The following is a 14,013-nucleotide window of genomic DNA, read 5'->3' on the forward strand; positions in this document are numbered from 1 at the left end:
ATAGATATAAATGATAGGTAGGTAAATGGTAAGAGAGAGACAGGAACAGAGATGAGAGAACTGTCAGTGCTAGCCATCAGTAGGGTCCCTAAATTCCATAAGTTTGTCACTTAGCTAGATTCTCTTTTGTGTTGTCTAAAATGGTTCTCCCTTTGGAGAGATGTATTTTTAAATCCTTTTGTGTTGATTGGGAATATTTTTATACTTGAGGAAAATGAACCATAAAATGGTTCAGAAAGTGCGTGTTTTGGTTTTGAGGGGATGGCAGTTATAGAAGGCTGGTGGGAGAGAACACAGTAGCCCACACTGGTTGGGGCAGACCTGTTCTCAGGAAGAGCATATGTGTACATGATAGATCTGAATACTGACCAACAGAAACCTGCCATCCCCTCACCTTAAAAGGTGTCTGAGGACCAGAGTACACATTCTCTCTGAGTACCACAGCTAAAGTGATGATGCAGCTCTATTCTAAGTATCATGTGGACAAGCTATGGCCTGGACTCATGGTTATTAGAGAATTCTAACTTCTGAGAGTTCACGTCGCTGCCTAGTTACACTGTGCAGGGCTTCCTCAATATGTTTCTCTATCATCACCATGCCATGCATCAGCTTTCCGCATCTTTATAACTCTTGAGTTTAATCTAGTGTGATCACAGCAAGCCAGGCATGGCAACCCATTGACTCTCAGGCCCTATTTTCCTCCGGTTCTTCCACCTATCCATGGCCAGCATCACTGAATGCCAACACCTCTTCCAGCTGAGTTGACATATGACTCCAGACTCCGCACAAAGCCCCAGGTGGCCCAAAACAAATTACCAAACTTAAAACAAATCTGTTTTTATTTCCCATCTGGACAACTCACTGACCCATAAATATGGTAGAAATAAACACCATGACCCTCATGTGACTGTCTCCAACTTCATAGAACTAAAAAGGGGCTTTTAAGAGTGCCGTCAGCCTTCAGCTACACTCTGTAGACCGAAGTAAACTCCTCGCGATGCAGGCCTGAAGGGTTAGAAATTGTGGCATACTTCTGAAGAAGCTGCTGGAAACTCAGCCTTGCAAAGACATGTACACACAGAGGAGACACGGGGCAATATAGATCATCTAGCTTGTCAACACTTGCTCCCATCAATGTCTTGCTCTGTCGCGTCTCCCTGCTAGACTGGGTATCGCTGGTGCCATGGCTTGAGGTCACATCACGAGCTCCTGAGGTTTAATGCCTCATCTAAACCTTCCCTCTAGGAGTTTGCAATCAAATGAACAATAATCCTGTCCCATTCAGCACCGCATAATCGGCAGCTTAAACTGCAGTTCTCTCACAATGGGGAGCCAAAGGTGACTCTGTTCCGCACTCCAATAAAGCTCAGAAAAGAAGGGAAAGATGACGGAAGCCCTTTCTTCTTCTGTAACAGTCTTTGGCAGGAGCCATTGCTACTTCCTAAGGCTCTTGGTTTTCCTCAACCCCCTCCCCCAATGTTCTTAGGGACAGGAACAAAAGTACAGACTCTAGGGAAATGAGGGAAGCCCAGGCATGTGTGTACATTGAAAGCTCTTTGCTCTAGCAGCTGGTCGAGCAGCTGGTTGGGACTGCCTTGCCATCCTGCAGAGCCTCCTTGTCTCTAGCATGTGGGGCTTGGACTTGGCAGTGGGGAGAAGGCGCCTGTGCCTTCCAAGGCCGGGGACTCTCAGATAAACAACACAGTTACTGCCGTTCCCTAGGCTAACTAGCTCTTTGGAAGGTCTGTCTATCAAGGGTGGGCGATCATGGGAAAGTGCTTAATTACTTTCCTATTGCTTCGCTAAAGCACCATGGCCAAAAACAAGGTACAGAAGAGAGACTTTCTTGGGACTTGTGATTCCAGATGGATAAGCAGGTGAAACATGGTAAAGCCGCAGGCATGGTGGCAGCGGCAGCAGGAAGTTGGAAGATCACACTCTCGCTGACAAATAGGAAACAGAGAGAACAAATCAGAAGTGAGGGGAGGCTAGGAACTCCCCAGCCTTTGGAAGCCTTCCTCTCAGGATATGTTTCCTCCATCGAGGCTACACTCCCTCCCCAAGCAGTAGCAGCAAACGGGAATCGAGTGTTGACGTCATTCTCTTAGGCTAGGAATCTTTGCCCACTTTGGGACCTGCAGAGAAAGGTGTCCCTTGAGTCAAACTGGACACAGTCTACGTCTACCAAGCAGGCACAGCTGCACCCTTGCTGCATCATCAGCTCACACTTCTGGGTCAGCAAATGGGAGGGTCACTGAGCTTAACTCACCATCTGTAGAGGAAGATGGGCAAGAATCAGATTGCGGCCTCTGGGACCCGGTATCCAGCCTGCAACTTCTGATTCTCGTGTATTCTGTATCCCAGGGAGCATTCCAGACATGACTTTCTGTCACGGTTGTTGTGTTGTGTTGTGTTGTGTTGTGTGTTTGTCAAGCTGTTAGAGACAGGCATCAAGTCACTACTGTTCATAAATAAATAGTAGTACCAGGGTACTCTCCCAATATGGAGCTGAGTCGGTAAGGACTGCGGCGTAGCCATTGAATGAGTGAACCAGGGCCTTAAGGAGGCCAGAGTGGTCCTGGAACAGGGAAAGGACTCTGGCTGGAACCCACCACAGACTGACAGTGAGCTCTGCCCATAGTGCTTCTTGCCAATAATGTCCCAGCAGCAGCCAGCAGCAGCCAGAGCCAGGCAGTGACATAACTCCCATGACCCATCCTTCTCGAAATATCAACTAGGCAGTCACTTCCTCTGGCCAGGAAGGACAGACCCTGGGACTGCGCTCCTCACATGCCCTTAGGAATGTGAGCCCTTGGCTTCCCAGGGACCCTCGGATACACGGCACATTCCCCCGGGAATGGCTATGGGAACAACCTCGGGCCTTACAGGAAGGAAGAAGGTCCAGGGAAGGCTGTGACCCTAGTTATTTTAAACACAAGTCTTCTCTATTCAAGTAGAGGTCACTCTTTCTGACAGGCAGTGGAGGCTTGACCTGATATGTGCTTAATAGGAAGAATGGCAGTCTGGGACTTGAGACATGGGACTTGGAGAGGTGGGATTTGAGGAAAGTGGACTGATTCCTCCAACGCTACTGATATTCTCCACTTGATGACTCCTCTTTAAGCCTTGACATCAAAGTCATCTACTTAAAACAATTGAGAAACTGCTATATCAGGAGAGTTCAGGAGCTAAAGATAAGGCTGTGGAGAGAGCAAACAGCCCTGCTCCCAAGATGATTTTATTCTTGTGATGGGGGAAAAAGAACAAACAGATATAAATACATGACAGCGGGTGGTGGCATGTAAGGAAAATAATGCAGAGTTAATGAGAGACTCGTGGCACTAGGGGTATGAGGCAAGTGGGTGAGAATGGTCACTGGAGTGTTGAGGTAAAGGCTGTGACGGAGCGAGCTACACAGTGTTCAGGGTGAGGGAGCCAACATGAGGATGTACACTGTAGGAAGCCTGAGGACTCCCAGGACAGGAGCAGAGCTGTGGGTTCAACACGTAGAAAGCAAGATAGGCTGGAGAGGAAAAAAGCAGGATCAGAGGCATTGTGGGTACCAGTCAAGACCTGTACTTTGTTTAAAGGGGGATGCAGAGAAAGCCATAGGAGGCTGTAGGCAGTGGGACAAGATGCCTGCAAGTACGAGGTGAATGTTTTCAACACTGGGCCTTGCCTTTTCAGAACGGGGAGGGTTATGAATAAGCAAGCCACTATGAAGCTATAGACAAAGGGGACTGGGCTTGCTGATAATCTTTCACAGTGAAGTCTGTTCTACTGAACCAAGTCACAGCATGAGAGATCCAATTCCATGTATGTTTCTAAGCATGCCGGGTGCCAAAGGCTCCCTCTTCATTTCCTTGCCTTCCTGGGTCATCAATGGGGAAAGGATCCATCACACTTACCTGAGGATATGGGCAGAGCCATGGCTTCACATCTAGCCAGGAGAAGGACAGTGGAGAGAGTCTATGAGTTAGTGTTCTTCATGGAACTACCATTCTTTGTTAGGAATTCATCCTTTGGAGTATACATCCTATAGGAAACACAAGTTCATCCATGAATCAGTCATATTTTAAGCTAATATGCAAATCATTTCTAGTCCTAAGGGAGCTCTATGAACTGAAACAGTGTAGAGTTCATCCATCTAATTGATACATATGCTATACAAAGGAGGGAGGAAGGGAGGAAGGGAGGGAGGAAGCAAAGGAGGGAAGGAGGAAGGTGGGAAAGACGGGGAAGAGAAGGGAAGGGAGGGGAGAGGGGGGAAGGAAGGACGAGAGAAAGGAAACTCTTTAGGTTGAGATTGCTTTGACATGGATGGATCCAGCTGCCAATCATTCTCAAAGTGAACTGCTGAAGGTAGGAAAGGGTGTTTTTTTTTTGTTTGTTTGTTTTTGTTTTTTTGTTCTTCTTGTTTTTGTTTTTGTTTTCTCTCTCACAGTGTTGAAGTCTTTGTCCAGTGTCGACCCATTGGCTCTGCTGTTTCAAATCTGAAGAAAAGTAGCACATCATGGCAGGATCCCACAGCAAACCAATTCTCTTTCGTCATGTCAGCTTGGAAGCCAAGAGTAAGACAAGAATGAGTCCCTGTATCCCTTTCAAAGACACATCCCCAATAGCCTAACTTCCATTAACCTCCACCTTCTGAGGCTCCCACCTCCCAATAGCTTCAGAGGCCAGGGACCAAGACATTAATACCTGGGCATTTGGGGAACATTTGCGATCCAAACCACAGCAGTTTACTATTCCAAAGTTAATGCTATCGTCCCCTAGGGAGTGCTAGGAAAAGGTGATTCTAAAATTATGAATCACTGAAATCAGAATGGGAAGATTGGAAGAGAAATATGGATTGTGTAATTTAGTGGGTTGCTTGTTTGGGAAACTCCTTAATTGTTTCTAAGGAAAATGCCATCCCTTTCACCTCCAGGTCATGCAGCAAGCCTCAGCAGGTCATCTGGCCCCTCACTTGCTTCTATTTGGGACTGAAAGAAAGCTATGACAGAAAGGGCCATTAAGGATGAGAATGTGGCATGCATTTAGACATATTACTCATCTGCTCCCTTCTCAGATTCTTATTTTAAAAATGAGCCATGTATCTCAGGCCCTCTCAGTCACTTCCCACTAAATTTTTACCAACATGCAGTTATGGAATTGTAGAATGAAACAATTCTTTCTGTTTTGTTGGGTGAGAAGACTGAGAAGCAGTTGTCCTTTGCTTAGGGTCATCGATGTATAGGACTTACATGAAGACTCTCCTTTGCTCATTTGGTTCTGCCTAGACGTTTGTTTCTTTGTAGAAATCCATGTATTTTTACTGCAAAGGTTTAAAAAAAAAGAAAAAAAGAAAAGAAAAGAAAAAAATAGTTTTAAATTTTTCAGAAGTTACACCCACATTCCCTTGACCCTTCAAAAGAGGGGAATGCCCTACCTAGGACCAGGTGATAGCCTAGTATTTATTTGTTCAGAAGTTTAGCACTTAAAACTAAAAAACAAGATGCATTTTACCCCATTTCATTTTCTTCCACTAAGAAAATATTCTATGACTGCACGACCTCAGATTAATTTCGACAATCCAGAGCTCCAGCTATGTTTTGTTCCTGTAATGTATGACACATATGAGTGCAGGAAAGAATTGCATTCATTTGCCACCTTTGAGGAACTTAAATTCGGGAGCAGACAGCAGGTCTGAAAATGTCGTTTTTGGTGTAGCAAATGCAATGTCCTTAGGTCATATAAACAGATACGGGGTGTCCGTATTTGCCCCTTGAAATAGTCTTATCTGTGATGAAAACTTCAGACTGTGCCTTTAGGCCTCATGGGAAGCCAGGGAGTCCTGTTTCAACATACACCAGCCATAAAATGAGCAGTCTATCTTTAAACACATTTGTTTGCATGGGCTAGGGCTTGCCAGCTGGATGCAGGGCATGGGTTTCAGACTGCAACAGGATGGTGCAAGCAGAGTGGAGGCTCCCATTGGGAAACATCTGTCAACCCCACAGCTACTCCACGGCCAGCCTCTTCTCCAACACCTCGCAGTCAAGGCAGACTAAATGGTTTCAGAAGCTTCTTGTCTGGAAATGATGAGCTCATGTCCCAATGACTAAAATGGCTTGCAGGCAGTTCCCAACCACGCCCCCAAACCCCAAACAAGAGCATTGCATCAAAGAGGGTTGTGCAATATCTGGTGTCACACCTTGGCTGGCTGTAGCAGCAGGACCCACATCCGTTCGTTGTGTGTGTTTGCTGCACAGTTCCAAGTGGAATTCTCTGTACAAAGGTATGTATACAAAGCAGTCACATATCAAGGATAAACCCATGATATCATTTGCTTCATCTTCTTTCGTTTATAGAGAGGAAACTGAAGCCCTGGGGAAAGGAGTGATTTCTAAAGACGTACAAGGCGAGGCAACTCAAAGCAGAACCCTCTATCTTGTTCACATTGACATGCTCCTTCCAAAACTCCACATGGATCCAGCTTCAAGAATGCTCTCACTACATGTAGGTTTCTTGCATAACTGTTTATGAAAGAAGGGTTTTCTCTGTCTTCTACGTCTTCACTTGGTCCTCAAATACAAGGTTCCTCCTGGATAGGTTTTCCTTTTGGTTTAAATTTGTACTGGTTTCAGTTTTCTAAATATTGCAGTAAAATGTATTCATCAGCTTGTTGTATTATGGGTATCCCTTCAGATCACACATCAGTAATGGTCACCTTATCCCCCTCTTCCTGGTTTCTGTCCAATGTCAGAAGCTCAGAATACTTTTTTATAGCATGACAGGCAGAGAAACATCTGCTCTCCTGGGGTACATCATCTAAAGATGACAGCCTCATTGGAAATGTTTATAGAGAAGCACTGGAGGAGAGGCAGGAGATGCTTAGAGGACCAATCTTCTGGGGACCACAAATGCAAAGGATGAGTACATGCAAATGAGCAGTTGTAGCTATATAGAAACAGGTGTTGGGCATCTTCTGAAGAGCTTCACAGATGGTGGTAGCCAGTCACAGAGAGACATATCCAAGGTTCAAAATAAGGCCTCAGAGCTGTAAGAAGGTGATCGTTCTTCCAGAAGCTATGTCTCATACATGCTGCCCCTGCTCCACAGCATCATCAAGACCCTAGGAGGAGTGTACAGGGAGTTCAAGGTAGAAGAAGGTGTGTATGTGCAGAAGGGTGGCAGCTGAACCATTGTGGTGGTTATTCTCCTTTGTTAACTTGAATGATGTGGAGTCGCTTAGGAGACACACTTCTGGTCACATCTGTGAGGATGTTTCCAGAGAGGTTTAACTGAGGAAAGAAGCCTTACCCTGAGTGTGGGTTGAACTGCTCCTGTGGAGTCTTGGACTGAATATAAAGGAGAAGGTGGACTGAACACCAATTTTGATCTCCCTCTGTTTCCCAGCTGTGGATATAATGTGAGTAGCAACCCCTGCTTCTGTGGCCAGAATCAAGAGCTCCTATCGTCGCCACTCCTCTCCCACAACAACGGACTGACCAGACCTTCAACTCATGAGACAAAGTAAGATCCTTCTCCTTGAGGATGTTTTTCTGAGGGATTTTATCACAGCAATGATATGTAACTAATACAACCACCGGCCAACTGGTCGACCTCAGCTTGCCAGAGCTAGAGGCTCAACCCTCACAACTCCTTCTCCCTCTCTGTCTTCCCAGGCAGAACATGGTCTTGTGATAACTTGGCTACTTGTCTTTATAGGTAATGGATGCTATTTTCTTGGGGTCAGGGACCAGGTTTTCTTAACTCACTAACACCAGCCTAGAAGTGATCTCATGACCAACATGTAATCTAAATTCAGGAATGAAATGAGATTGAACAAAGTCTTCTTGTGAGGGACCAGTAATTTCGTATTTTAGGCTCTGAAGGTCATGGCTAGCTCACAATTCCTGCCCTTGAAGCCTGTAACCCTTTAGTGGCTCACAGAAAGAGAAAAAGAAAGAGAAAGTGAATATAGGTTACAATGGGGCTTTACTTATGGCCACTGAAACTTGAATGTCTTACAATGTGCCTCTGTCCCAGAATGCTATTACTCCCTAGACTTTTTTATCAACCATTTTAAAAATGTTTTTTAAAAAAACCACATTCTTAGCTCTTAGCAGCAATTTACCATTCCCTGAATCAAGTCAGCAAACTGTAGACTCTCTCACATAATTTTTTAATGATTTTTTTCATACCATTAAAATCTGAGTTTGAGACAATAAGCCACCTTCTGGATAAAAATTGTGACTGTAGCAAATCAAGAGTCATTAGAAAAGACAGTTAGGAAATAATGAACCTGTAGCCATCAGCAAACGAACTGGGAAGACAGGGGCCCTTGACACAGGGTTTTCTTGGGTGACTGTTATTGTAGAATTTTCTGGGTTGGGGAGTAGATAAAATTTGAGTTCCTCTTTCAATTTTCATCACTGATGAATTTATGTGGAGTTTTGGTTTTGTTGTTTTGCAAGAAAAGCTTGTCAGGACTAAGGAATTTCATTAATTCAATATGTTTCTCAAACAAATAACATACTAATTCATTTTGCACAGTCTTGTCGTTGATAACTTATTTTTGTGTGTAACCTATCCAAGAGCTCTGTGGAGCAGACGGGGCTGTTAGTGGTAGTAGTATAAACTAAGCCAGGGAGGCTCAATCAGTAACCGGATTGTCCTGTAAATGTGAGGATCTGAGTTCAGATCTCTGGCAGCCAGGTCAGAAAAGCCAGACATGGTGACAGGTGTCTGTGATCTCAGCACTGGTGAGGCAGAGACAGAAAGATTTCTCAAGCTCATAGGCCTAGAAGTCTTCCTAAATCAGAAGTGCTAGATTAAATGAGAGACCCTGGCTCAAAATAGAAGGTGAAGAGTGATAGAGGAAGCCACCCACCCAGTATTGACCTTGGGCCTCTATTTGCACACACACACACACACACACACACACACACACACACACACACACACTATGACTCACTATATATATATATATATATATATATATATATATATATATACACACACAAAAGTAACATACATAGAGATTAGAAACATTTGAGTGTTCCATGTAACTCGCACAACTAGAAAATTGTTAATCTGGAAAGCACTGCCCTCTGTGAGCCGGGGTCAGGAGAAGACTTCCCTTCCCCTCTCCTGCTACCTGGAAGAACAGCATATCCTCTTTCCAAGGTGCCTCTTCATATGACTTTCTCTCACGAGTCAAGAAGTTTCCTTCTTTCTCCTATTTGAGTAGACAATCCCCAGATGTTCCCAGAGGTTGCCTCCTTATTACTCATGTCTCCACATCGACTTCTAAGAGTATATTTCCCCAGATACGACAATGTTGTCTCTACGTCCACTCCCTGGCACTTCTTACCATGTCAGCTTTCTTTCCTCTTCACAGTATCCGCCAGGTCAGTTCAGTTGTGGATTGTTAGACACACTCACAACAGTGTATGCTAACTCACATTCAGCTCACACTTGGGGCAAACCCTGCTATCCATTCATCCAAACTAGGATGGTCTGGCACAGTTAATAAAGGGCTAAATGCTACAGTGTGGGTGCAGGTACTGCCAAGGTAGCATCTCTGAAAAAGACACGGATACATGCTATAGTACCAGGAAGTAGAGAGGAGGGTGATGAGTGTGGCTGGGCCTTATGAGAAACTAAATGTGGAGACAGGGCAGAATCCACACATGACTGACACAGTAGAACGGAGGGGCTCGTGGATTTTCATAAAATAACTTTTGGGGCCATTCCTACATGTTTGGGCTTGAGTATTACCTGGCAGCAGTCCAAAGAAGTCTTCAGTTTCCAGTTTGAATACCACAGGGTTCATGCAGTTCTGCTATTCCTGGACAATTCTGACCTGCTCCAGAGAGAATGTCTATGTAGATACTGTCATAAAAATAGAAGGATGTTTGTCACAAAGAGTCACTTTTATCCCTTTGCTTTAAGTCCCCATAGTTCCCATGACAGTCTGTTTGCATGTTTTGGATTCTGAGCAAGATTTATTATGTCCCTTCACTCAGCAGTGAGTCACAAATGGCACACTTTTGTGGGCCCAAGAGCAATGCAGAGCAAAGAGTGTGAATCACAGTTCTGATGCCGGGGGGTCCGGGAAGGGGTGTGGGGAAGAGGGAAGGAGGGGGAAGGGTAGAGAGAAGCAGAGGGGGCAGAGAAGGGGGAGAAGGAGATGGAGAGAGAGAGGAAAGGGAGAGGGAGAGAGAGAGTTTGAGTCATGGCAATATAGACCACAACTTTTTCCTGCCGTAGCTTTTAAAACAGGAAGTTTAAGCTGCATAGCTGTGGTTTCTCAGCCAAGAATTGGGTCAATCTGTCCTTCCTTTTGGTGGCTCAGACCATTTACTGTCAGAGCTGGAAAGAAACCCACTTCAGCCTCAGTTTCCTGATCTAAGTAAGGAAGTGGTTGAAATAGATAAGCTTCAAGGGACCGAGATCTTCAAACATATTATTCTCAACCAACACTCACCAGAGGTTCTGCTTGGAGACCTCTCACATTGTGTACACTCAGTAAATAGTACTAATTCTCTGTTGTCGGATCTTGTTTCATCTGACATCATGTGCTTCCCATTTCCAAAAGGATGTGGATTACGCAGCCTCTTATGTGTGCTAATTAGTTCAATTCCTTCTGTGTATATAAGCACAAAAAGCTATGAGTGCGCAGAGGAAGGGGTTTTTGTAGGGGCACGTAACTGGGAAGCTTCACAGAGAGGAGATACGTGCTTCTTAAAATATACGTAGAACTTCACAAAGCACAAAGAACATATCAAAGAAAAGGCATCTGATTGATACAAGGGAACCAAGTGTGTAAAATCTCTGGTCTTTGAGAGGACCTGGGCATGTAAAATAACCCAAGAGAAGACCCGGAGTTGTCCACAAGTGGATGTGTGTTATTTCCCCCGGCCCATTCTACTTAACTCTTAGCTCTATCATGGTGAAGGGTCTTCTGGAAGCCTCATCCATTCCTCTCAGTGCCTCTAAATTTGGTAAGGCTGATGATCATGACCTCTGGCTGGGAAGCCCAGCCTGTACCCTTCTATTTTGTAGGATTTGCAAGTGGGTTGTCCTGAGCTAATGCTAAGCAATAGAGTCCATTTGTCTTCTCATTTTAGTAGGGACGGATATCTGTCCTTGGAGCTACAGCAATCATGAGGATAGAACCATCACCTATGCACAGCTAAGCTGAGACAGGAGGCTGCTGGTGAAGTGCTTTGACCATCTGGTTAGGGTGCCTCAGACAGGACCACAGACACCCTAGGTAAGATTTTTATCTCCATTGAGTGGCATGTTCTGCACGCTGACAGCCCATCACATCCTTGGATGTGGACTCCTCCAACATCTCCAAGGTTAGAAAAGCAAGGTCCCCAAATATATTCTGAAATGTCCCCCCTCAGGAAATGACATCATGCCAGGGGGAAAAATTCCATCACAACTTCCGGTGTTCCCAAGTCCGTCTTTGCTTTAGTTTAAGCAAGTACGAGTCGGATTTCTAAATATTTCACAGAAATGGGAGTCAAGTGGCACGAACAGTATGCACGCATGCACCCACGCACGCACGCATGCACGTGTGTGTTCCGTTGTGATATATATGGTGTGCATCGTTAGTGGTGAAATTAGACAGGCTTGATCTGATGGTGGCTAGTTATCATGTCTAATAAAGATGTGAGGTCTAAAACATATGTGAATAGCAGGAAAGTTAGGAATGGCCAAATGCCAGTCAGCACGGAATGTTGCAGTCAGTGTGGGTGCTGGAAGAAACATCTGGCTACTAGCCCAGGAGGCAGGCAACCTCAGTATTCTCACTTCACCCTCACAGTGTCAACATTTCTTGATTTTTTTTTTTTTACAGTGCTGGAGATTGAATCCAAGGACTGAGGGGTGCAAGACAAATGCTCTACTACTAGGCTGTGCGCTCATCCCACATAGACGTATCTGAATATCACTTGGTTTTCTAGCAAAATTCCCTGTTAGGGATTTCTCCCCTGAAGCAACAAAACCATTTATATCAGTCCTGTACTAAGGGGCGGGGATGCTTGGGTTCAGGTCAGAGCAACGGGAAGTATTATCCTTTCTCTTTGATGTTGCACGTGGACTGTTACCTCCCTATGCAGTCCACCCAGACAGATATAGCTTGAGACGGACAGACAGGCTGGGAGGACACAGTTGTGATTAAGTTTTCCTTTCTTCATCTTTGCGTTGGCTTTCTTTTCTCTTCCTTGCCCCTTCCTCCTCCTAAAGAAACACACAAAGGCTCGTCTCTGCTCTGGAGACACTCCACCCTATAATCTCTTGTTTCCTCTCAGTGAAAGACGTGTCTTACTCCTTTCCAAGGGAGGGAAAAAATAGCTATCTTTCCGGTTTCTTTCAGTTCGTGCTCTCTGCTAAAATAATCCATTCACACAAAAGCACTCATGAGCAATATGTAATTTAGGGAGATTACATGGGGGCCAACAGAGGGTTTACATTGGCCCAGCCAACAGCAAATTGAAATCTTCCTTACGCATCTTTGTTGTGCTGCGGATTCGTCACAGTGGGGGCTGATGGGGATGCCCCACCTTCTCCCTTTTTACTATTTCTGATGTTCTTTTTCCTTTTTTGTCATACATGCACGTGTACGCGCGCACATGCACACACACACACACACACACACACACACACACACACACACACACACTCATTGAGACAGGGTCCTTTGTATCCCAAGCTGGCTTTTAACCTGGTAACCTTGAATTTCCAATCCTCCTGCTTCACCTCCTGGGTGCTGGGACTACAAGCATGCACCACCATTCCTGGTGTGTTAGTACTAGAGATTCTAGTACTAGAGAGGTGCCAAGACTTCTTCCATGCCAGGCAAACAATCTGCCAACTAAGCCACACCCCTAGACTCTTCTTCCGTTTCTGTATGGCCATCCAAAGTCCTCTCTGGTATAAAATGAGACTCTTCTACCTCACTCCACATTTATATTGAAACTACCCTACCTAGCCACAGCCCAGCCTGGTATGAAAACTTCTCCCAAGCCACCGAGACCCGTCCTATTTAGAAGAAGGTAGTGATACACAATGAAAACACATTTTCTTCTTTTAACACCGGATGCTGAAAACGACCTGTGTATCCATACAGCTGTTGCTCACCTTTCACCCAACAGATGTTAGAACACAGTTTTATACATAACCTTCCCTTGAAAGGTATGTCAAACTCTTGCCTGTGGCCTTGTCAATCAGTGTCAGGTCTGTGACATCATGGTCTCCATTTCTGTCCTTGTCATTTCTGGAGAAAGGCACTACGGATATTTTGCCTTAATTTAAAAGCCATTGTCCCTGTTCCCACCAACAGTTCATCTGCTTCTTGGTGCATGAAGAGGAAGTCCATTTTAAGAGTTCCAGTGGGACTTCCCATTTGATCCCACAGGCAGCAGTTTATGAAAACTGGACATTTGTCTACTTTCCTGGCAATAAATTTAGGTAATGTGATAAACAAAAATGCCTGGGATAAAGAAGAATACTTGGTTCCTTTCCTTTCTTAAACACATTGTTTAATATCACATTATCTTTACCTTACAGTATCATATTTTTTGTTTATTCAAAATTTTGTTTTTAGTATCTTCTTAACTCAGGCACTGAGTGAGGTATCCAGAACACTACAGAGACTACCCCAATGGGTCCATGAGGAAAGATCATGTTGAGTGTTTAAGATATGAACTAATATTATTTATAAGAATTAGAAGTATTGATGACCATATATCTATTGTCTCAATCAGTGTTTTTATTGCTGTGAAGAGACACTGTGACCACAACAACTCTTACAAAGGAAAACATTAATTGGGGCTGGCTTACAGTTCAGAGGTTTAGTTCATTATCGAAACATCTGGATCAGCAGGCAATAGGAAAAGACGGAGACACATTTTCTCCAACAACACCACACCTACTCCAACAAGGCCACACCCTTTAATAGTGCCACTCCCTATGGGCCTGTGGGGGCCATTTTTTTCAAGTTACCACATCATT

General features: G+C 44.6%; 1 long non-coding RNA gene across 1 annotated transcript; it reads right to left on the bottom strand.

Annotated features, from left to right (window-relative positions):
• Positions 1-4,433: 4,433 nt before the first annotated feature.
• LOC121825137 (uncharacterized) lies at positions 4,434-10,636 on the bottom strand. The gene is made up of 3 exons (XR_013047148.1): positions 10,478-10,636; positions 9,769-9,882; positions 4,434-5,317 (listed from the first exon to the last, which is right to left on the bottom strand). It is a non-coding gene; the product is annotated as an uncharacterized LOC121825137 (long non-coding RNA).
• Positions 10,637-14,013: the final 3,377 nt, after the last annotated feature.

This window comes from Peromyscus maniculatus, chromosome 22, assembly GCF_049852395.1.
Source record: "Peromyscus maniculatus bairdii isolate BWxNUB_F1_BW_parent chromosome 22, HU_Pman_BW_mat_3.1, whole genome shotgun sequence".
Classification (NCBI taxonomy): domain Eukaryota; kingdom Metazoa; phylum Chordata; class Mammalia; order Rodentia; family Cricetidae; genus Peromyscus; species Peromyscus maniculatus.